The sequence below is a fragment of the Topomyia yanbarensis genome, chromosome 2, assembly GCF_030247195.1.
Source record: "Topomyia yanbarensis strain Yona2022 chromosome 2, ASM3024719v1, whole genome shotgun sequence".
NCBI classification, from domain to species: domain Eukaryota; kingdom Metazoa; phylum Arthropoda; class Insecta; order Diptera; family Culicidae; genus Topomyia; species Topomyia yanbarensis.
This window is the reverse complement of record NC_080671.1, coordinates 289,245,949-289,270,952: the sequence shown is the minus strand read 5'-3', so window position 1 is coordinate 289,270,952 and position 25,004 is coordinate 289,245,949. Positions and strand designations below refer to the sequence as shown.

The 25,004-nt window shown below is 41.8% G+C and overlaps 1 protein-coding gene and 1 pseudogene across 1 annotated transcript in view; both read left to right on the top strand.

Annotated features, from left to right (window-relative positions):
• LOC131683235 (neurogenic locus notch homolog protein 1) overlaps positions 1–25,004 on the top strand; it is a 542,971-nt gene that overhangs the window by 477,831 nt on the left and 40,136 nt on the right. The gene's annotated exons all lie outside the window — the stretch shown is intronic.
• On the top strand, positions 20,504–23,015 carry LOC131686010 (putative uncharacterized protein DDB_G0271606; annotated as a pseudogene).

Here is a 25,004-nt window from a genome sequence, read left to right as displayed (position 1 = left end):
GGTTGGTCTTCCTCGGGCCCGCAGGGTATCCATTAGCTGAGACCTAGCGGAACTGTACTCGGTGCACGCCCAGACAATGTGCTCGATGTCGTGATAGCCGTCGCCACAAGCGCAGATACCACTATCCACGAGCCCAATACGCCGGAGATGTGCATCCAGCGTGTAATGGTTTGCCATGAGTCGGGACATCACACGAATGAAGTCACGACCCACATCCATCCCCTTGAACCAAGGTTTCGTCGATACCTTAGGGATTATCGAATGTAGCCACCTTCCCAGCTCTCCACTGCTCCACGAAGTTTGCCAACTTTCGAGGGTTCTCTGATGAGTAATACTGAAAAATTCGCTGAAGCAAATTGGTCTTTCGTAAACGTCTCCTTCTAAGGCACCCACCTTAGCTAAGGAGTCTGCCTTCTCATTGCCCGGAATGGAGCAATGAGAAGGGACCCATACCAAGGTAATCTGGAAAGAGTTGTCAGATAAAGCACTCAGTAGCTCCCGTATTTTCCCCAAAAAATACGAGGAGTGCTTGCCTTGTTTCATCGAGCGAATAGCGTCAATGGAACTGAGGCTATCCGAAACGATGAAGTAATGGTCTGCGGGTAATGTTTCAATGACTCCAAGGGTATACTGAATGGCAGCTAGTTCTGCGGCGTAAACTGAAGCAGGGTCACTGAGTTTGTAGGAGGCGGTGAACTTTTGATTGAAAATACCGAAGCCAGTGGATCCTTCGAGGTTTGATCCGTCAGTATAAAACATCTTAGAACAGTCGACTTCTCGGAATTTATTATAAAAAATGTTTGGAACCACTTGTGGGCGTATGTGGTCCGGAATTCCACTAATCTCGTCTTTCATGGATGTGTCGAAGAAAACAGTAGATTCAGAAGTATTTATGAAATGCACACGGTTGGGATTGTAAGAAGAAGGGTTAATATTCTGCGCCATGTAGTCAAAGTACAGGGACATGAAACGGGTCTGAGAATTGAGCTCAACAAGCCTTTCGAAATTTTCAATCACGACCGGGTTCAAGATATCGCATCGAATGAGCAATCGATATGAGAGTTCCCAAAATCGATTTTTCAACGGGAGAACGCCCGACAGCACTTCGAGACTCATCGTATGGGTCGACTGCATGCACCCTAAGGCGATACGCAAACAACGATACTGAATTCTTTCGAGTTTGATGAAATGTATGTTCGCGGCGGAGCGAAAGCAGAAGCATCCGTATTCCATTACCGACAGTATCGTTGTTTGATACAACCTAATTAGGTCTCCTGGGTGGGCACCCCACCATGTTCCGGTTATTGTACGAAGAAAGTTGATCCTTTGTTGGCATTTCTGTTTCAGATACCGAATATGGCATCCCCAAGTACCTTTCGAGTCGAACCAGACCCCTAGATATTTTACTGTGAAGACCTGAGCGATAGTTTGACCCATTAATAGAAGCTGTAGTTGTGCTGGTTCACGCTTCCTTGAAAATACAACTAGCTCAGTTTTCTCCGTGGAGAATTCGATACCCAGCTTAATAGCCCAAGCAGACAAATTGTCCAGGGTATTCTGTAATGGTCCTTGTAGATCGACAGCTTTGGGTCCCGTAACAGACACCACGCCATCGTCTGCAAGTTGCCTTAACGTGCAGGAATTGTCAAGACATTCATCAATGTCGTTGACATAGAAATTGTATAAAAGGGGGCTTAGACATGAGCCCTGGGGAAGGCCCATGTAGCTAAATCGTGATGTCGATAAGTCACCATGCGAAAAATGCATGTGCTTTTCCGACAACAAGTTTAGTAAAAAGTTGTTTAAAGTCGCTGAAAGACCATGCTGGTGCAGCTTCTCTGAAAGAATGTTGATCGAAACTGAATCAAAAGCCCCCTTAATATCTAAGAAAACTGATGCCATCTGCTCTTTGCTAGCATAGGCCATTTGAATTTCAGTTGAGAGCAACGCAAGACAATCGTTCGTCCCTTTGCCTTTGCGAAAGCCAAATTGTGTATCTGACAGTAAGCCATTTGCTTCGACCCAATTGTCGAGGCGGGATAGGATCATTTTCTCGAACAACTTCCGGATACAGGATAGCATTGCAATCGGACGGTACGAATTGTGGTCGGAGGCTGGTTTTCCTGGTTTTTGGATGGCGATGACCTTCACTTGTCTCCAATCGAGTGGGACAATGTTAGCCTCGAGAAACTTATTAAATAAGTTCAACAAGCGTCTCTTGGCAGAGTCAGGCAGATTCTTCAACAAGTTGAATTTGATTCTGTCTGGCCCCGGAGCTTTATTGTTACACGACAAGAGAGCAAGTGAGAACTCCACCATCGAAAAAGGTGTTTCGTTCGCGCTATCGTGAGGATACGCGGCGCGGTAAATCTTCTGTGCCGGGGCGGAATCCGGACAAACCTTCTTGGCGAAATCGAATATCCAACGGTTTGAATATTCCACGCTCTCATTAGTACTGTTTCGATTTCGCATACGTCGGGCTGTTCCCCAAAGAGTGCTCATCGATGTTTCTCTCGTTAATCCGTCGACGAACCGGCGCCAATAATCGCGTTTTTTGGCTTTCATCAAACTCTTCATTCGCTTGTCTAACGTCGCGTACTGTCGAAAACTGGCGGGTAACCCGTCGTTCCGGAAGGTCTTAAACGCGGCGGCCTTCTCTGCGTACACGTCTGAGCACTCTTTATCCCACCAGGGATTGGGAGAACGTTTTTGTATGTTCGCGCCGGGTACTGGCCTAGTCTGAGCTTGATTCGCGCTGTCGAGAATCAAGCCAGCCAAAAAGCTGTACTCTTCCTCCGGAGGAAGTTCTTGGGTAGATTCGATGTTGTCGGATATCGCGGCAGCATAGCTCTTCCAATCGATATTTCGTGTGAGGTCATACGAAATATTGATTGATTTCAATGGCCTTGAACCGTTATTGATTGAGACTACAATCGGCAGATGGTCGCTGCCGTGGGGATCAGGAATTACAGGAATTACCTTCCACGTGCAATTTAACCGCAGCGATGTTGAGCAAAGGGACAAGTCTAAGGCGCTCGGGCGCGCTGGAGGAGCAGGAATCCGTGTCATTTCACCCGTGTTTAAAATTGTCAAATTGAAGTTATCGCAAAGATCCTGAATTAAGGAAGACCGGTTATCATCATAGAGGCAACCCCATGCTGTACCGTGAGAGTTAAAGTCTCCTAAAACTAGTCGCGGTGCTGGCAGGGATTCTAAGATGTCTTGTAGCCGTCGGTGCCCAACCGCGGTGTTGGGGGGAATATATATGGAAGCTATGCAAAGGCATTTGCCTTTGGTAGTTACTTGACAAGCGACAACTTCAATACCTGTTATCGAGGGAAGGTTAATTCTGTAGAAGGAATAGCACTTTTTGATCCCCAAAAGCACTCCTCCATAGGGGGTGTCTCGATCCAGGCGAATAATATTAAAGTCGTGGAAGTTGAGATCGATGTCGGAAGTTAACCAAGTTTCACATAATGCAAATGCATCGCAACTCAAATTATTTATTAAAATTTTGAAGGAATCGATTTTCGGGATGATACTTCTGCAATTCCACTGTAGAACAGTGATAAAATCCGTGACCTCGTTCGATGAGTTAGCCATCGAAGGATACAATCGCTGAGAGGAGGGGCCATTTAGCAGTCAACTGCTTCAAAAATGTTCTCACTGTAGGGAGAAAAGCTAACATAAGACTTTTAATAGGATCAGTAATATTGAAAGTTTTTATTATCCAGTCCACTATGTCCGAGAGTTTTATAATTCCAGTGCTGTGATTACTCTCGAACTGAAACAAAGGAACACTTGGGATTTTTGATGTTCCTGGAAGTGCTGGGAACTCCTTCTCTGAGCTTAATCCTCCGAGACCAGGAGCTAATTGCTTCGGTTTGGTTGCAACACTTCCAATAGATGTGACTTTCGGACCCCCCTCAAGGGACACCTTCTGGCCTTTACAAGGAACTTTACGAGAGGAAGTGTTCCTCCTCTTCCTATAAATTCTAGGCACCCTAGTAGATGTTCCCTCTTGTGGGTTACCAGCCTCGCCCTCGTCAGGAGGCAAGTGAGTATAGATGTTTGCTGAGGATGGTGGCGTAGCATTCTTTAACATTTCTGCGAAAGAATGTTTGGATCGTCCCGCAAGGGAACGTTTCAGTTTATCCCCGCGTAGTTTGTACGCGGAACATGCCGAGATATCATGCAGACTCTCCGCACAGTAAGGACACTTTTCGGCTTGCTTACTGCACGAATCATCTAGATGATTCTCCCCGCATTTTCCACAGCGGGCCTTGTTGCTACAATGGGTGGCTGTGTGACCCAGTTGTTTACACTTTGTGCAATTCATGACCCGCGGCACAAACAGACGCACAGGCAGACGAACCTTGTGCAAGAGGACGAAATTTGGCAAAGCGGTACCAGCGAAGGTCACCCGATAAGAGTTTGATTGGGGGTACGTTTTTGAACCATCCCCCGCAACTACTACTGAGTGCAAACGTTTGCACTCAAGTATTTTAACTGGCTGAAGTAAGCGGTCTCTGAATCGGCCAACCCCGTACTTCAGCAGATCCTCGCACGTCAAACTCTCATCGGTTACGACGCCTTCGGATTGTACTCTTACAGCCGGAATATACACGGTATAATCCCGCGTAAAGTGCTCACAGCAAGCAATATCGTTTGCCTGCTTTGAGTTGGCTAGCAACACCCTTATCTTGTCCGAGCGGACCTTTGAAATTTCGGTCACAGTCGAGAACCGTTCCGTCAGGTCTCTAGAAATCTGAAGAAGATTCAGTGATTTAGTCTTGGGCCGAAAGAAGACCACAAATGGACCAGTTGAGAGTTCTGGATAGCATTTGGGCCGGGGGGGAGCCTTAGAAGTTGAACCCGATTCAACTTCCATTTGACCATCCGGAGAGGGAACCATAGAAAACGTCAACGCACGGGGTCAGCGCCCGCGCAGACGGAAGAAAGCAATAAATGTGTTACAAAAGACAAAAACCACTTAGCTTTAAACTGGTGTCCAACGACGAACCGATCCAGCTTATACAGCTGGCTATTGTTTAATCCTCACACGCGAACAAAAGACTGAGGACCAAACCGAACTGGCAAAATAACCTTGAATGCGGATTAAAACTATTCTTTATCGCCTCACACAGCACTACGGACTAGAAAAAACAACCTCTGTCTCGATGGAGAGCTCGAAAACGAATGATTGTTAATCTATATTGTCAATTTCGGCAGATAATTTGAAAAAACTGCAAAAAACGCCATTTTTGCGCATTTAAGCATTCATATCTTGGAAACTAAACATCAGAATCAAAAACAAATTAATAGCGTTCATACTGTTTTTTAGTTCTTTCATTTAAAATTGGTTTGGATAAGATCGGTTCAGCCATTGCTGAGAAACACGAATGAGAATTTGTCCGTTACATACACACACAGACACACACACAGACATTGTCCCAAATCGTCGAGCTGAGTCGATTGGTATACAAGACTCGGCCCTCCGGGCCTCGGAAAAAATCTTGAAAGTTTGAGCGAATTCTATACATTTCTTTTATAAGAAATGTAAAAACATAGTTTCCGTGTATTTCAATTATTAACATGACGTAATTATAGTATAATTGAACACAACAAATATACCCATTCGTTTGTATCGAATCAAAAACGAACCCAATTATCTAAACACCGTGTCGGTCTTACCCCACCCAAAAACTGTCGGTCTTACCCCAACAGCGCCCATTTTTGTTAAATGCTCAATTAACAGTATTGAAATACTCAAACTTATCTTCAATACATACAAATAACGATATGGAGAGTAGAATAGAATGTGTGACAAAAAAACTGGTCATTTTCAAAGCTTTTGTGTTATTAAAACCTTAAAATGTATCAACTAAAAATAGCATCCAAAAGCGCATCAACTTTGCTTTCGCTTGTTTTGTTTATTTTGTTGACGTTTATGAACCCATATGCAGGACCGCCGAGAGGGGGGGGGGACCGGGGTGTTTCCCCCCGGGCCCGGAGTTTTGAAGGGGGCCCGGATTTTTAACAGAAAATAAAATTTTGACAAATATTTTTTCGAAAAAAAAAATTTGAGAATATAATTAAAAATTCAATATCTTGTGTATGAGGTAACTAAAATAGCTAAAATTCTAAACTCCTGCATATTTGATATCAACTATGTTTATACCAACCTAATGTTCGTATCGAAACAAGATCAGACTCGAGCGGGCATAGCGGAATTTGTACATTGAATATCATGTACGCAGCTCACCTGTGTTCGAATCCCAACCCCGCACACAGGAATACAGATTTGCTATAGGAAAATTCCTAACCTGAATGAAGAAGCGAATGACCTTAAGGTTAACATGTCTATAATCGAAACATAAATATGATCAGACTTGTAAGGGTTAAACAATTAAATGGTTTGATTAGAAGTCATGAGGTTGTCTTCAAATTTCGCCAATTTGAAATCGATTTTTTTATTTATTGTATTTCCAATCTTCGAAAGCGCTGGATTAGTATCGAAATATTTTGCGTTGCTTTTTTTTATCAGGAATCGCCCAGCACCCAGTCCTCATAAACATCATCCTCGGGTTGCAGGCCCTAATTGTTGAGGAGGGCTCCTCTTGTCGTTGACAAATATTATTGAACCATTGAACCTTCGCTTCAATGGATTAATGTTCCACACAAATATTCTCGAATGAAACTGAAGTGTGATTTCACACCCCGTGTTTGTTTACAGAGGAGCAGAGCAAAGCTCGCTAAGGTTATCCTTCACAGCGAGAGTGGTTGGTGCTTTTGGATTCTTTGTGAATATCCGAGTAAGCAACAACAACTAAACCAATAAAACTGGTAACAAATGCAAAAACATACAACTAAATGTGAACGGCACAGAAAAGTGGTGTGCTTTAACAAAACATTACACTGTGCGGTGAATGTGAAGAAAATAAGATATTTTTCCTCCTAGTGCTACGAGCTACAAAGGAAATAAAACAGTGCATATTTATTTGTTTTTAAGCGTTTTATACAATAAAAAGCAATGGAAGGGCTCCAAAATTCTGTCGAGTCGAGATCACTTTAATTCGAAATTCCAATTGATTTCAACGCATACCCATGTGTCTCTTGAAGTCTATCCCCTGCTCATTAAAATTCTGCTGGTCAAAGTACCACTAGAGGCGGTAACCCTACCTCTATTTGAGAGCTCAATTGGTCAAATGAGTCATCAAAAACTCTTGATATACCAAAAGATGGACCAGGGATGGAAAAAAATAAATACGTTTTACGATTCTTTCAAATACGGCCTTTATCAACATTTTCATTATAACAGCAAATTGCGTACTCAACAAGCCCCTTTCGTAACGCGTATAGTGATAATAGTTTTGTTTTGAATTTTATATGTCATGGAGCATGAAAAAAATTTCAATCCTGTAGCTGCCAATGATTCTAAGAAGCATGTTACACTTCGAGATTCGACCGACAAAATTCCGAAACATTTCTCACAGTGCATTCCCTAAACCGCACTTCAGAACGCAGCCGATCTAAAACAAAACTAGCGATCTTTCTCTTACATCAAATCTCCAGTGACAATAGTCATCTCATTCTCGCACCGCAGCGAGGATCATCTTCAACAAAGCCTTGATCAGCAGTCAAAGAGATCAGAACAATTGTGGCGTGTGGGTCGTAGTAAAAGTGAGTGGTGATATAGTTGACGAGCGGTGAAAATTTGGGCTAGCTGAATTGCGGCCGATCCGTCGGAGAGTGATCCAAACACCGTTCAGGTAAAAATATAGCACCTTCCCATCAAACGGATGCTAATTTATTCTACCTCGATCAGCTCGACCTCCCGAAATAGGATTCCGTGGCAGATACACGCATTACAAAAAGACAATTGTGCAGAACAAACCGGAAAGTAAAAACCAAAAGCCCCTCAAACAGGTACGTTTGTTTTCTCCGGATGACTTCAGGAACCAGCGTTTAACGAAGCATTATCGCCTCGCAGAGGGTTTTTATTTCCAGTTTCATCTCCCGAACACGCGATAGCGATCGCACCCATGTGCTGTTCGGAGGGATCGTGCTAGTGCCACCATCTTTAAACGAGCCACAGTCACGTCAGCTAACTCGTTGCTTCGTTAGTGTGTGCGACAAGTGGTACCATAATACACACACAAGGAGTGCAAGAGTCGCGCGACAATTCACACACGCCGAGTGTGAGTGTGTGTTCTGGCTGGGACAGTTTGGATTAGTGTGACCTGGATTTTCGCACTGCCAACAGATGATAGTTGGTACCGAATTCCTTGTGCGATGCTCGCTACTGCTCGGTTGCTGTGGCTCTGTAGCTGTCCTTTCCTTCCAATTCTGTTGCAGGTGAACTGCGTTAACTTCTTCCGTGGCACTTGCCGTTATTTCATTCTGTATGGCCACGCCCTGATGGAATGCTTCGCGTTCCTGTATTTCAAGAGGGTTCCAGTCTTCTTCCCCGTCTGGTTTGAGTTCAAGCGTGTTAACCTGCGCTGTGTTGAACGGGTGTCTATTGAATAGTTGCCGGTTGGGATTGTCCACCCTGCTCGTCACTGGACGCTGAAATGCCGGAGTTTCAGGTTTGTTCCAAGGAATGCGAGGAGTCGACCACTAGCCCTACCCCGAATCGAATAGGACCGAGACACTTCAAAGTCTTTACAAACAGCAACTAATTCCTTGACTGTTATCGTTCGTGATGCAGCAGCTATCGGAGTGTAGTCCGAGTTCAGATGGGATTTCATGATGAAAAGTTTTTCCGAGTCTGATAGTGCTGGTTCAACTATTTCAAAAGCAGCTACTAGATCTCTGTAGAACGTCGTAAACGATTCGTTTGACCCTTGGAACCGTAAGTACAGATCTTGTTTGATGGTCTCGGAATAGTTAGGAGGTAAGAACTCCTGCTTTATTTCCGATTTGAACACTTCCCAACTGGTAAGGTGGATGTAGGAGCGTGTGTACCACTGAAGAGCTCGCCCTTTGAGTAAATGCTTAACTGAACGGAGTAGTGTTTGCTCATCAATTCCTTCCGTATCGGCGTAAGTGTTTACTTGGTTGAGAAATTCACCTAACTGGATGATGTTCGTTTGACCAGAGTTTTTTCAAAAGGCCATTTATGGACCGGCGCAGAGAATCTGTTTGGAGTCGCTTGTAGATTCGACATTGTAGGTGTATTGGGTCTGCCTTGCGATCCCAAAAACCGTATGAAATCCTCTCGCAAGTGAGGAGGAATATTGTCCAATTCACGTTGCTGTTGTGGCATTCCTGATTGATTTCGTAGATAAGGATCCCAATGTCCCGGAATGGAGTTGTTCTGAAAACCTTGCTGCAACACACCTTTATTTTGTTGCTCTCGTAGCTGCGCTTCAATTTGCTGTCGCTGTATCTGTTCCTGGTGTAACTGTTGTTCCAATTGCTGTCGTTGCTGTTGCATCTGATCAAGTGATTGTTGAAGCTGCTGTCCTTGCCGTTGTTGTTGAAGTCTAATCTGCTGTTCTTGTCGTAGTTGTTGCTGATGCTGACGTATCATCTCTTGTTGCTGCTGTAATTGCTGCTGTTGTTGCTCCATTTGCTGTTGATGCATTTGCTGTTCTTGTTCACGCTGATCGTCCGAGACGGGTTAATTTGTCGGTTGCTGCAATTGTTGTTGAAGTAACTGTTCCTGAAGTTCCTGCTCTAATTGTTGTTGCTGCTGGGAAGCTTCTTTTATGCTTGATTGAAGCTGGGCGATCTTGAGCCGTTGAAGAGTCTCTTGATCTCCGGGTACTTCTTCTGGATCGGGGTCGTTCTCTTGTTGTTCTGAATTCACAACCGATATATTCACTAAAAAAGCTTCAATTCTTTCCAGAGTTTTGTCGAGCTTTACCAACGTTTTGTTAGCATTTACTGTGATTAATGAATCCGATATAATAGACAGTCTGAATCTGTAGTGTAAAAGCCTTGACCTGTAGATCTTTATCGGACCTTCGTCCTTCTTCCGTAATGCTGATTCCAAAGCCTGTCTAATTTGTGGTAATTTTGCTTGACACTGGTATATGCTATCGACGTCCGAAAGCACATGTGAAGACGATGTAGGTGTAAGTGCTCCTCCATTGTTCTCCTTGCTGATGAGTTGTGATAGTTTTGTGATTTTCCAGTTGCTATCTTTTCCTCTCCAACCTTGAACTGCTCTCACCATTAGTTCGAAATCCAATTCTTCTGGGGTGAGATGCGCCAACTCCATGTTGATGCACTTGTTGATGATCCACCGAAAAATTATTTATTACTCACTGATCACTCACCTGACTGTTCGCAAGTTGCTGTACGCGAGAGTGGGTTTTTTTATTTGGGCGCCAAAGTTACAAACTCGCGCTAATTCGCAAAGACCATTCGCAAGGGTGGAACTATACAATCGTGCTGTGCAGGACTGTCACTTTCGTGTACATACGTGTTACACTTCGAAATTCGACCGACAAAATTCCGAAGCATTTCTCACAGTGCATTCCTAAACCGCACTTCAGAACGCAGCCGATCTAAAACAAAACTAGCGATCTTTCTCTTACATCAAATCTCCAATGACAATAGTCATCTCATTCTCGCACCGCAACGAGGATCATCTTCAACAAAGCCTTGATCAGCAGTCAAAGAGATCAGAACAATTGTGGCGTGTGGTTCGTAGTAAAAGTGAGTGGTGATATAGTTGACGAACAGTGAAAATTTGGGCTAGCTGAATTGCGGCCGATCCGTCGGAGAGTGATCCAAACACCGTTCAGGTAAAAATATAGCACCTTCCCATCAAACGGATGCTAATTTATTCTACCTCGTTCAGCTCGATCTCCCGAAATAGGATTCCGTGGCAGATACACGCATTACAAAAAGACAATTGTGCAAAACAAACCGGAAAGTAAAAACGCTTTTAATCCACCTAACAGTGTGATGAGACATTTCTTATAACTCTTATCATTCTCTTCGGATATTCTATCGTTTGAGAACATTTAGAACTTGATGCTTCGCGATGTTTTTGATAACACATACTACATGGGAAAGTGGCAGGACTCAGAGAATCGCTCAAATCAGCATAGGACAACATCATTGCTAGAAATCTCAAATCAAATCAATGGGAAGCGAAAAAATGGCCCATAAAATAGACATATTACGAATTATTGTTAATGCTCTGTTAATAAAATATCTAAATTGTGCTGGGAAAACTGAATTTTCCTAAAGGGGTTATATATTGTACTGAGCCAAAAAAATCGCATTTTTTGAATAGATTTGAAGTTTATACTTTACTCAAATTACCAACGCGACTGAGAACTAAGAAATCAACGCTTTTTCTTGAAAAGGGCGATACAAGCAGTGACACCATTCAAAGAAAATCAACAGTGAATATTTCCAGACTTTTATTTCCTATTTAAGAACTATTGTGTTTTTTATATCCTAGATTGCATGATTCAGTGATCGAAACCCAAAACTTCATAAAGTATTTGAAATTATTAAATTAAAATTTGTTTTTGCTATTAAAATTTACAAAATGATAGCATCGCCCCTTTGGCGATTGTTTACTTTTTCGGTCCCACCTATCAGCATTGAAATATCGTTCTTACGTTTTTTTTACAATAAATACCGTTATACACCACCGATTTCGTCCGGGTTTTTTTCAATAGCGATCATTGTTACTATTTACAGCTGGTATCAGCTTGATAATCCTCAAAAAAATACGAAAATGACAGTTTCGCTTCTAAACTGCTAGCAAAAAAAGTATCGCCCTGTTTGTTTGCATGGAGCGTGGAGGACGAAACTTTAAATAAACAAACAAAAATACAGTTTCGCCCGTTGTATTTTTTGCTGTAGTTTAAGAAAGCAATATCGTAGAATCAAAATTTTTTGGTTAATTGGTTGCGTTTCAAAGCCCTCATTCGCATGTATGAAAAAAGCCTTATGTTTACATTTGTTGAAATGAAATCGCAGCTCCTGATATCACGCTATCTCTGAAGTGCATGCGTGTATAGTTCCAAATTTTACTTCGACATCGACTTTTTCTAAAGGTGACTTCCCAGTAGTATCCTTGATTTGAATTATTATCGCTACACCCAAAACGCGAACCGTATGAATTACATGCGAATAAGCATGATTCTAATGAGAATTTTGCATTGTAACTGGTATAATGCATATAAAGCGATATTTATCCGGGACAAAAATGCATTAAGGCGATTACACCACAGAAACTTACACAAACCCACAGTTGGAAATGTATTAGTGAATTCAACGATATCGGAGTATTAGTATTAAAATGACTCCGCACTAATACACATGTAAAGGACATCTCCACTCGGATACATGTTCGCTCTTAAAATACTAATACACGCTCAAGGAACAGTTTCCATTTCGCCTTTCTACTGATCACATGCTGCGGAGAGAACAATTTATAGCATCATCAAATTGGTGGGGTGTGGGTGATGATTTTGTTTTGATAATATGTTGAGCTTTCGGCGTTCTCTAAACCCTAAATTTACCAGCGATATGCGACTTCTAGCCACTAGATAGGTTCATAAATAATGATTAATGATTATTTAAGCGCACTATACGCAGGAGAAAGTTACCTATATGGAAACATTGGGTTAACAAGTTAATTCAACATTTGTCGGATAGAAGCCGTCCGCCAATCATTTCTGGTATTCCTCATATTAACAGTACTTTCAGGTGATATCATATCAGTATTTCGCAGTAAAAGTATCTAAGTTTAAAGTATCATAAACTATAAGGACAGTGATGACATGATTTTGCACTTTTGAGCTGCAGTGGCAGTTACTCATTTCAGTTTATATTATTTCCCGAACATGCGAATCCAGCGCACATCATCGCCCTGGGCAACGATCATCGCAAATCAATCTGAGCACAAATCATTTTCTACCACTCTTCTCTGAAGCACAGAATGAGAGAGCGATGATTTTACTACAAACGCCATTCGCTATGGGAAAATCACGCGTATATCACACACTCTCGTGAACGTAAACTGTTCACGCGTTTAGTGTGGTTGGAATTGAGCTGTTCGCAGACAAAAAGCGTAACTGTGTATGAAGACAGAAGTTCTTACAAACACCACAGAGGTATTCATGTATAGAATACACCACCTTTTTGGCAGACTCAGCAAGCAAAATCAACTAATACTTTTACATGCGGGCAGATAATATGGTAGCGTGTATTCTCAATCAATTTATTTCATCATGAATCAAGCTGTGTTGGTGTAATGCAGTAACTATGATTGGTCTACAATGCGAAGAAGGCATGATTCTAATTCGGAATATGCACGAAAGGATGTAATGCCTTTTTTGCATTGGGAAATTGTTTTGGGTGTAATCCTAATGACAAAGAACAAATAAAAACCTCTCGAAAACTAACCGTTTGGGAAAATCATCATCATTACTGGAATTTTCATTTTCACGAAACTTTTCGATAACCTTCCGTCACTTGCGTTAATGCACTGTGTGCACAGTGCTCTGAAAATCTAGCGAAATCGTCTTAGGGCACCAGCGGGTAAAGAATACTAAAAATTAATTTCTATTTCATAATTTTCAGTTCAGAAATTCGAGAGATCGTGCTCACCGCAAGCCATGAAAAATAGACTACGTTGTGAAGCGATGGTCACTATTTATTAAAAAATCACGGTTCAATAAAAAAAATTATACTATTAAAAAATTTCAAATAGTTTATAATTTTAAGAAAAATTGTTTAATAAACTTTCGTAATATTGTGTAAGAAAAAAGCTGAAAATTTCAGTATTTTCTCTATCTGTAACATATTAACCCTTAAGTATACCAATTAATTGGTATACGAATTGGAATAGGTTCGCCAAATTTTGGAAGAAGTCTATAAAAAAACCCCTTGAAAATTACCTAAAAATTGTTGTAGTTCGATACATTAAAAAATCCCCAAAAATGAAATGTACCTATTAATGTGAAACACAGTGAATAATACATACAATAAAGACCCATTTTTATCAGTCTCATGGTGTATTTTAGGCTGACAAAATGGGGACATTGACTAAATCGAGCAATTTTTTCAATGTAGAATACATTTAAGCTTTCAATATAGGGGTCCCGTTTCAAAATATCGGCTGCGGCGCCGCGTCAGATTTTGAACGTTAATAACTTTTATCATACTTAACAGAATGATTTGATTTTTAGGCCAATTTGTTGAAAATATGTTCCTCTATGCTGTATTAAAATTTGAATTATGTATAACATGCACTAATAACAAAAAATTGTGTTTTGAAAAACCTTTCGAAAACGACTCGGAAAAGTGAAAATTTTCAGCCCATCCCGCACAGAGCCGTCACTTTGGTAGACCAACCGAACAATAAAATAATGAAAAGTTTATATATAGGTCCACTACATGTTTGTTCCTATGATTATTCGCATTGGGTTGCTTGACGAGAGCAGTTGGTGGGGAAAAGACGGCATATTCCTTTGGTTAGGCCATTAGAAGCCGGACGGAAAGGAAAGGCTCATGCACGGCACGAGAACGAGCGAGAAAGCAATAGTAGTGCATATTAGCGCGATTATAAAAATATCTGTCGGTCGGTTTTTCTCATCATTCGTATTCGTTCAAGTTCAAGCACTAGCAAGCAGCCAGTCCACCGAAGGAAAGCAGTTGGCGATGACGACGGTCGGAAAAAGTGCCCCAGCTACTGGTGACTCATCGCAACCCGATCAGGAACTGTCGCCCTGCAAGAATTTCGCCCCAACTAAAGGGCAACAGAGAAACTAATCTGCGTTCTAATAAGAGTTAAACTGGCTCACCGTGTCCGCGGGGAGTGCGTCTGAATTATGCTCCCGCAATAAAACAATAATCGGTTCTTTACAGGACCAATTAATTGTGTTCTAATAAGAGTTAAACTGAAATTTACATTTTATGGTGTATAACAAATAATTTTCAGAAAGCTATATAAGAAATACGATGTGTGGAAAGAAAGAAAGAGAATTTAAATTATCCTCTCTCGCTCGTTTTCGTGCACTGCTTTTCCATTCCTTTCTGCTGCTAATACCATCATAACAAACGAATGTGGGTGTTCCCCCACCATCCCATGGCCAGTATCACCGCTAACAAATAAGACAAAAGAATTTAAATTTGTGAAAATCTTTTCCTTCCTTCTTTTCAAATCTTCAACATTCTTTGAAAATATTGTTGGAATGTTGTTATTGAAAAACTGAACATACAAGTTTGCTAGCACTGGCCACTAGATTGAAGGCGATGGAAAGACAGAATATTCGTTTTGGTTATGCTAGTATTGGTAGCCGAACGGAAAGGAAAGGCACAGGAATGGCACGAAAACGAGCGAGAGAGTGATAGTAGTGCTTTCTCGTGTTTTCATATATGAATATTGGTCGGTCGGTTTTTCTCATCATTCGTATTCGTTCAAGCACTAGCAAGCAGCCAGTCCACCGGAGGAAAGCAGTTGGCAATGATGACGGTCCGCAAAAGTGCCCCAGCTACTGGTGGCCCATCGCAACCAACTACCGATCAGGAACTGTCGCCATGCCAGTATTTCGCCCCAAATAAAGGGCAACGGAGAAACTAATCCGCTGGCTAACACTTCAGCGTCTGGTTCGTAAGGTTGTGTATTACTTCAAAGTCGAGCTACGCTTACAAAACTCAGCCGTAATGAAGCCAGTGATGCCTACTTGGTCGGTTTGTTTGAGGATACAAAATAGTGCGCCAAGTAGGGTGATGAGCCCATTATCGCTATGTTTCTATTATTGCGCTACCCATTTGAAGCCGTTGGTTAGAGCAGTGTCTGCCATCTTTGTTTAACGCATTGAGTCAAATGGTAGCGCAACAATAGGGGCACTCGATTCGTGTTTTCGTTGCGCTTAAACACGAGAATTTCACTGTTTTCAGCGCATGTATGTTATTATCTTGGTACTTAACAACGAAGCAAAGCTATTGATGCCAATTTGTACGCATTCCATTGTTTGTAGGCCGAGAAATTAATGAATCAGTGAGGCGCCCTCCTTAGTATGGTAAAAATAGGCACTTCACCCTACGTAACTTTCTCGCAAAAGAAATCAAACTGGCTCACAGTGTCAGCTGGGAGTGGGCGTAAATTACAATAAAAGCAACGGTTCTTTTCAGGACCAATCAATTGTGTTCTAGTGAGAGTTAAACTGAAACTTCCATTTTAAGGTGTGTAACAAATTTTCAACAATCAACATAATACGTTGTGTGGAATGCACTGCTTTTCCATTCCTTTCTACTGTTATTATCAGTATTACCAAAACGAATGTGTTGTTGCATGTGTTTAAGAGAAATGTTGAAGTCGTATGCTTCTATTCGAGCTTTTTGGCAGCCTCTGTGAACTAACTGCATTAAATGATTTTTTTGTGCAGCTCCGTGCTAGTAGCAAACAAAATGGCCCTACCAGTGTCTGATTCGTGAGATTGTGCAGGATTTCAAAGTCGAGCTAAGCTTATAAAGTTCAGCCGTAATGGTACCCGAAGAAGCCAGTCTTGTCGTTTTGTTCGAGGCTACAAAACAGTTCGCCAGGCACGTAACTATCATGCCAAAAATATCCAACGATTCAGCGCATCACCATCAACACCAACGCCGATACCAAAGGTTCTTTTCAGAACCACCATTATTACCATAGAGAATTATTTGAAAATTTCCCATTCAAACGTGATTCTGTTGAATATTATTAGATTTAAATTAACGTCTCGAATTGAAATCACGACGCTCCGGTTATGTAACAGACATTACCCACCCATCTTTTTTATTGTGACCACGACTAACGGTTTAATATAGACACCCCATTTCAATATTTCTGAAGGAACAGAAGGTCGAGTTTGGAAAGTTTGTAACTTTCATTGTACTTAACCAAATTACACAATGTTCGCACTAATGATTCAGAAATATGACCAGGAATCTTCGATTAGATTTGTAAGTATGTGTAATTTACATGAATAAAGAAAAATTGATTTTCAGGAATCAATTATTATCTGTTCTTCCATTGGCCAGTACTACGCGACTTCCTCATGCTAACAATTAATTTCATCGTTAGCCATCTCCCTCACCAAGGCCAACAACGCCAACAAAACCGGTCCTTATTAGGACCACCATCATTTTTGTAAAGAATAATTTGAAATATTCCTCGCCCAAATCACCTTTTGTCCGAAAATTCCAATGAGTATCAACATATTTGAAGAACGTGTTCCTTATGTATTCTACATCTCTCCGGTTATGTCGCAGACATTACCCACCCATCTTTTTTTTTTCTTTATAATAAACTGAAGCTGTTAAAATATTCTTCCCGTCCCTTGATGTAGTCTGATAACTATTTCTGATTATGATGAACTTTTAATTTTTGCATATTTCCATCTTCATGATAGGGAAAACATGCTCAAGAAAGGATTTATTCGAATTCAGTCTTGTTTGTCTGCTAGAGCCCATCAAACATATGTTCATATTTGGCTGATAAAATCAGGGTTTCAATGTATTATAATAGATATTTAGCATTCGAAGAAGTTTCTTGTGAACGAGTGTAGAACGACTTTGTTTCTACTTACTTGAAGTCAGCGGCGTAGCCAGAAATTCGGTTTGGTGGGGGTTTGGTGAAAATCGATCATACTGTCAAACGGCATAATTCCGAAACCGTAATTTTTAAAGTTTTAAAATTATGCAGAATTAATTTTTCAGAAAATAGTAACAGAGTTCGTGTCTAGCGAATTTGTTGAGAATTTATTGTAGTCATGAATATTAACCTGAGAAAATTCACCATAAATACTTCTTGGACGATATACCGTCAAAATTATTTTATCAAATGATGCGCTGTTTAACGTTTGTAAAACTCATCGAAGATACTAAACCTCCGAAGTTGGCGGTTTCAAAATGATGCTATCTTGACCTTAAATTACTGATTTTAAACATTTGACTTATACATATAATTGGTCATACAACAAAAATCAAATGCTCATCAAAATCGATCAGAACCTGCTAGAATCGAATGGAAATCGTTATTTTTCATAAATTTCTCTCTACATTCGGAAAGCGTTATCCTAGTTATTAATCATATTACGTTTTCGTCTCAACTCGACGCATTCCCAAAAAAACCTGTCTTAATCCATCTAGTGGTGCAATTGTGCTTGTCTCATTTGTCCAGACTACGATTCAATGGCTGGTTATGTTCAATACAATAGTGGAAATGAATATTACATGTTCAGTACGATTTGCACATACATACAATGGATCGACAGCAACGATCTTGAGATACTATGTGATACTGAAACATCGCTTGAAACCAGCGGCGGATTATGGAGAAAGGTCCAGGAGGTCCAGATCCTGCCGAAAATTTTCAACTTGTTAAGAAATTTTAAATTAGTTTTAATTTTAAAGTAGCAACCCCTCACTGCATACTCCCTCCGGGCCGGTAAGATTGACGATTTTTAGAGTGATGCATAACCTTTCTATATGAGAAAGACAAAAATGTACCAAAGTCCAAAAAAGTCAATTTTTGGGGGGCGTTGTATTGTGTTAAACCCCAAAACCTTCTCTGGGCTACGCCGTTGCTTGGAGTTATTTATTTCGCTTTTCATTTTCCGATATGTTTCAGATCGATCCGATGGTCATTAGTTAGAAAAATTGCAGTCAGAAGGTTCGCACAAATGAACATTTTTGCACTGATAAGTTATCAAGTTCCTTCCAGACAACTTGGAAGTGTTCGGTGATTATTTCTAGCGGTTGTAGACAGAAAAATGAAATACAAAATTCGATTTGTCGTAATAATGTTTGGCTTATTTCAATGGATTATTTCTATATTGAACAATAAATAGGCGACAAAGAGTAATCCACAAACAACAAGCCATAACTTTTAAAGTATTCAAAATAGATATTTGAAGTCTTCAGTAAAGTTATTCGCAAAAGAAAGAGCTACAAATGTGCTGAAGACATCATTTCGATATAATCACTTCCAAGAAAATTTGTGAAAATATCTCACTCATAGGGGGATTAATCAGCAAAAGCACAATACCAAAAGAAAGGGCATATTTCCTCCATTAAATTCTCCGAATATACTATTGACCTAAAATAAGCCGTTTTGGCGTTAATAATAGATTACAAGTTTTTGGTCATATTTCTGGCAATGGGAAATGATAAAAATCTTTCGTCCGCATTTAATGTTAAATATCTCTTTTGATAATAGTCCGATTTCAACAATCTATAGCTTGTTCGAAAGGTATTCGTTAAAGCTGTCTAAAAACATATAAATTGTTAATCTATATTGTCAATTTCGGTAGATAATTAAAAAAAAACTGCAAAAAACGCCATTTTTACGCATTCAAACATTCATATCTTAGAAACTAAACATCAGAATCAAAAACAAATTAATAGCGTTCATACTGTTTTTTAGTTCTTTCATTTAAAATTGGTTTGGATAAGATCGGTTCAGCCATTGCTGAGAAACACGAATGAGAATTTGTCCGTTACATACACACACACACAGACACACACACACACACACAGACATTGTCCCAAATCGTCGAGCTGAGTCGATTGGTATATAAGACTCGGCCCTCCGGGCCTCGGAAAAAATCTTGAAAGTTTGAGCGAATTCTATACATTTCTTTTATAAGAAATGTAAAACCAAAAGCCCTTCAAACAGGTACGTTTGTTTTCTCCGGATGACTTCAGGAACCAGCGTTTAACGAAGCATTATCGCCTCGCAGAGGGTTTTTATTTCCAGTTTCATCTCTCGAACACGCGATAGCGATCGCACCCATGTGCTGTTCGGAGGGATCGTGCTAGTGCCACCATCTTTAAACGAGCCACAGTCACGTCAGCTAACTCGTTGTTTCGTTAGTGTTTGCGACAAGTGGTACCATAATACACACACAAGGAGTGCAAGAGTCGCGCGACAATTCACACACGCCGAGTGTGACGCAACACACAGGGGAGTGCACCTGTAGTGCACTCAAGCAGCAGCTGCAACACTACAACGGTGCGAGAGTGCAACGACGCAATACACCGGCCGATCGCGCAGCATATTCGGTGCATCGGAGCGACAGTGGACGTGGTGCAGCAGTAGCAGCGATACGGGGCCCCCACCGAAACCAGGAAGATTAAAGCGAGGAAGATGTTTGTAAGAGAGAAGGATATGGTAGGACAAATAGATTCAAGTATGTAATTACAAATTAGTGTATATTGAGTAGTAATGTTACCGCCCTGTCTTTAATGAGTTGTCTTCGCGCGTATGAGTTTATTTTCGCACCGTTCAATTGTTTGTCAGATGAGTTGCACCTAGCCGAAGCACACATAAAACTCCTTCGCATTAACGAAAGTGACAGTCCTGCACAGCACGATTGTATAGTTCCACCCTTGCGAATGGTCTTTGCGCATTAGCGCGAGTTTGTAACATTGGCGCCCAAATAAAAAACCCACTCTCGCGTACAGCAATTTGCGAACAGTCAGGTGAGTGATCAGTGAGTAATAAATAACTTTTCGGTGCATCATCAACAAGTGCATCATCATGGAGTTGGAGCATCTCACCCTAGCAGAATTGGATGTCGAACTAATGGTGAGAGCAGTTCAAGGTTGGAGAGGAAAAGATAGCAACTGGAAAATCACAAAACTATCACAACTCATCAGCAAGGAGAACAATGGAGGAGCACTTACACCTACATCGTCTTCACATGTGCTTTCGGACGTCGATAGCATATACCAGTGTCAAGCAAAATTACCACAAATTAGACAGGCTTTGGAATCAGCATTACGGAAGAAGGACGAAGGTCCGATAAAGATCTACAGGTCAAGGCTTTTACACTACAGATTCAGACTGTCTATTATATCGGATTCATTAATCACAGCAAATGCTAACAAAACGTTGGTAAAGCTCGACAAAACTCTGGAAAGAATTGAAGCTTTTTTAGTGAATTCAGAACAACAAGAGAACGACCCCGATCCAGAAGAAGTACCCGGAGATCAAGAGACTCTTCAACGGCTCAAGATCGCCCAGCTTCAATCAAGCATAAAAGAAGCTTCCCAGCAGCAACAACAATTAGAGCAGGAACTTCAGGAACAGTTACTTCAACAACAATTGCAGCAACCGACAAATTAACCCGTCTCGGACGATCAGCGTGAACAAGAACAGCAAATGCATCAACAGCAAATGGAGCAACAACAGCAGCAATTACAGCAGCAACAAGAGATGATACGTCAGCATCAGCAACAACTACGACAAGAACAGCAGATTAGACTTCAACAACAACGGCAAGGACAGCAGCTTCAACAATCACTTGATCAGAAGCAACAGCAACGACAGCAATTGGAACAACAATTACACCAGGAACAGATACAGCGACAGCAAATTGAAGCGCAGCTACGAGAGCAACAAAATCAAGGTGTGTTGCGGCAAGGTTTTCAGAACAACTCCATTCCGGGACATTGGGATCCTTATCTACGAAATCAATCAGGAATGCCACAACAGCAACGTGAATTGGACAATATTCCTCCTCACTTGCGAGAGGATTTCATACGGTTTTTGGGATCGCAAGGCAGACCCAATACACCTACAATGTCGAATCTACAAGCGACTCCAAACAGATTCTCTCAGCCGGTCCATAAATGGCCTTTTGAATACACTGGTCAACCGAACATCATCCAGTTAGGTGAATTTCTCAACCAAGTAAACACTTACGCCGATACGGAAGGAATTGATGAGCAAACACTACTCCGTTCAGTTAAGCATTTACTCAAAGGGCGAGCTCTTCAGTGGTATACACGCTCCTACATCCACCTTACCAGTTGGGAAGTGTTCAAATCTCCTAACTATTCCGAGACCATCAAACAAGATCTGTACTTACGGTTCCAAGGGTCAAACGAATCGTTTACGACGTTCTACAGAGATCTAGTAGCTGCTTTTGAAATAGTTGAACCAGCACTATCAGACTCGGAAAAACTTTTCATCATGAAATCCCATCTGAACTCGGACTACACTCCGATAGCTGCTGCATCACGAACGATAACAGTCAAGGAATTAGTTGCTGTTTGTAAAGACTTTGAAGTGTCTCGGTCCTATTCGATTCGGGGTAGGGCTAGTGGTCGACTCCTCGCATTCCTTGGAACAAACCTGAAACTCCGGCATTTCAGCGTCCAGTGACGAGCAGGGTGGACAATCCCAACCGGCAACTATTCAATAGACACCCGTTCAACACAGCGCAGGTTAACACGCTTGAACTCAAACCAGACGGGGAAGAAGACTGGAACCCTCTTGAAATACAGGAACGCGAAGCATTCCATCAGGGCGTGGCCATACAGAATGAAATAACGGCAAGTGCCACGGAAGAAGTTAACGCAGTTCACCTGCAACAGAATTGGAAGGAAAGGACAGCTACAGAGCCACAGCAACCGAGCAGTAGCGAGCATCGCACAAGGAATTCGGTACCAACTATCATCTGTTGGCAGTGCGAAAATCCAGGCCACACTTATCCAAACTGTCCCAACCAGAAACGATATCTATTCTGCTACAGTTGTGGGAAAAAAGGATGCACAACACGGAACTGCGAGGCATGCATTTTAAGATGGAAGCAGTTGGAGTCAGTGAACATCTCACAGCATCCGGGAAACCGCAGCTGGGAGAACTCTCAATAAAGGACATGAGCTCTCCCGCTACAACCAAAGTCCCTTCTATTATCGAAATTCCCGCATTCTGCAAAGCAGAATCTATCGTAGTCGATCCAGACAACCAAGACAATCGCCCATATGCAGACATCAATATCCTAGGTCGTCAACTTCGAGGACTCCTGGACAACGGTGCGACATGCAGTCTAATTGGTGGTTCACTCTCCAAAATAGCAGACGAATTAGGATTAACCAAATTTCCATTTAACGGAGAGGTTAAAACAGCTGACAACTCTGCGCACGCAGTTTCATTTTTCGCACACGTGCAGATCATCTACAACAACAGAAACATCACCTTACCGGTGCTGTTCATCGAATCGATGCCTTCTATTTTTATTTTGGGGATGGATTTTTGGTCTAAATTCGGCGTGAAAGCAACCATCTGTGGAATTACGACCAACCGAGATCACGAATCATCGATCTTTCGGTCCTTATCGACACACGACAAGCAACGTTTGCAAAAAGTGATTCAGAAATTCCCAACGTCACGGAACAAAGGCAGCCTAGAAAGAACAAACCTTTATTCTCACAAAATAGACACAGGGACTGCTTCTCCGTTCAAACAAAAATACTACCCGATGTCAAAATTTGTTTTGGACGATTTAAACAAAGAAGTCGACCGAATGATGGAACTGGGAGTAATCGAGAATGCCATTTGCTGTCCTTGGAACAACGCCACAGTAGCAGTCAAAAAGAAGGATGGTTCGATGAGATTGTGCTTAGACGCCAGAAAATTAAACTCAGTCATAGTGCAGGAGGCGTACCCGATTTCCCAGATAGCATCTATTATAAACAACCTCAGTGGGTCAAAGTTTTTGTCTTCCATCGATTTAGAGTCCGCATTCTGGCAAATTACTCTCGATGAGGAATCTAAACAGAAAACCGCCTTTACTATCCCTCAGCGCGGACACTATCAATTCACCGTGGTTCCGTTTGGCTTGTCAACAGCCAGTCAAACACTGTCACGCGTCATGAATCACCTGTTTATCTGGATGATTTGGTGTTGGCTACCGAAACGTTGCAAGAACATTTGGACCTCTTGCAGGAAATTGCGCGAAGACTGGAGCAAGCTGGACTCACAATCAATGCGGAGAAGTCAGTATTCTGCCGAGAAAGTCTGAAGTATTTGGGTTACGTGTTAGACGAAAAGGGCTGGCACGTTGATGAAGAAAAAGTAGAGGCCATCAGCAAATTTCCTGCTCCAACCAACAAGAAAGAGACTCAACGATTCATTGGAATGTGTGGTTGGTATCGACGATTTATCAAAGACTTCTCGCGAACCGCTGCTCCACTTACAGAACTCACGAAGACTAAAACGAAATTTCGATGGACGGAAGAATGTGAGAAAGCCTTCCAGACACTTAAATCCCATCTCACATCAGCACCTGTTCTGGCAACTCCAAATTACACACAACCGTTCGCAGTTGCTTGCGATGCAAGTGACGTAGCAATAGGAGGAATTCTCACACAGGACATCGAAAGCGACGAAAAGGTGATTTGCTACTTCTCGCAGAAACTTTCTTCCTCTGAACGAAAATACTCGGTGACACAGCGAGAGTACCTCACAGTAATTCGATCTATAGAGAAATTCCGAGGATATCTCGAAGGGACGCACTTCACCGTCTACTTTGATCATTCGAGTTTGACTTACCTGAAGACGATGAAGAACCCTACGCCTCTCCTAGCTAGATGGATTCTTCGTTTGAATGCGTATTCGTTCGATATCAAATATCGGAAAGAAACTTCAAACGTTGTTCCAGATTGCCTGAGTAGAGTGGAAATAGTCAACACGATCAATACTTCAGTTCCAGCCTCAGCAGATCCGTGGTTTAATAAGCTCATACAAGATGTTCAGGCAAACCCCGACAACTTTGCAGACTTCAGAATCGTCGGAGAGCACCTGTACAAAAATTGCACTACGAAGGATGCGACTGGTGGCAGATATCATCAATGGAAGAAGGTGGTTCCTACGCATCTGCGACAGGAGATAATGCACCGCAGCCATGACATCCCTACGGCAGCTCACCTGGGCGGCGAACGTACGCTAAATCGGATACAACGAGACTACTACTGGCCACAGATGGCGATGGATGTCCGGAAGTACGTGCAAGCTTGCGACGTATGCAAAGCCAGCAAGTCATCTAATATGACACTGACACCGACCTTAGGAAATCCAAAACCAGCTCAACTACCATGGGAGCTAATCTCCATAGACTGGGTAGGCCCGCTAACGCGTTCAAAAAAGAGGAACACAGTTCTTCTGGTTATCGTCGATTGGGTACTAAGTTTGTCATCACAGAGCCTTTTCGCACGGCGAACGCCCAGCAGATGTCTGCTTTTCTGGAGCAGTA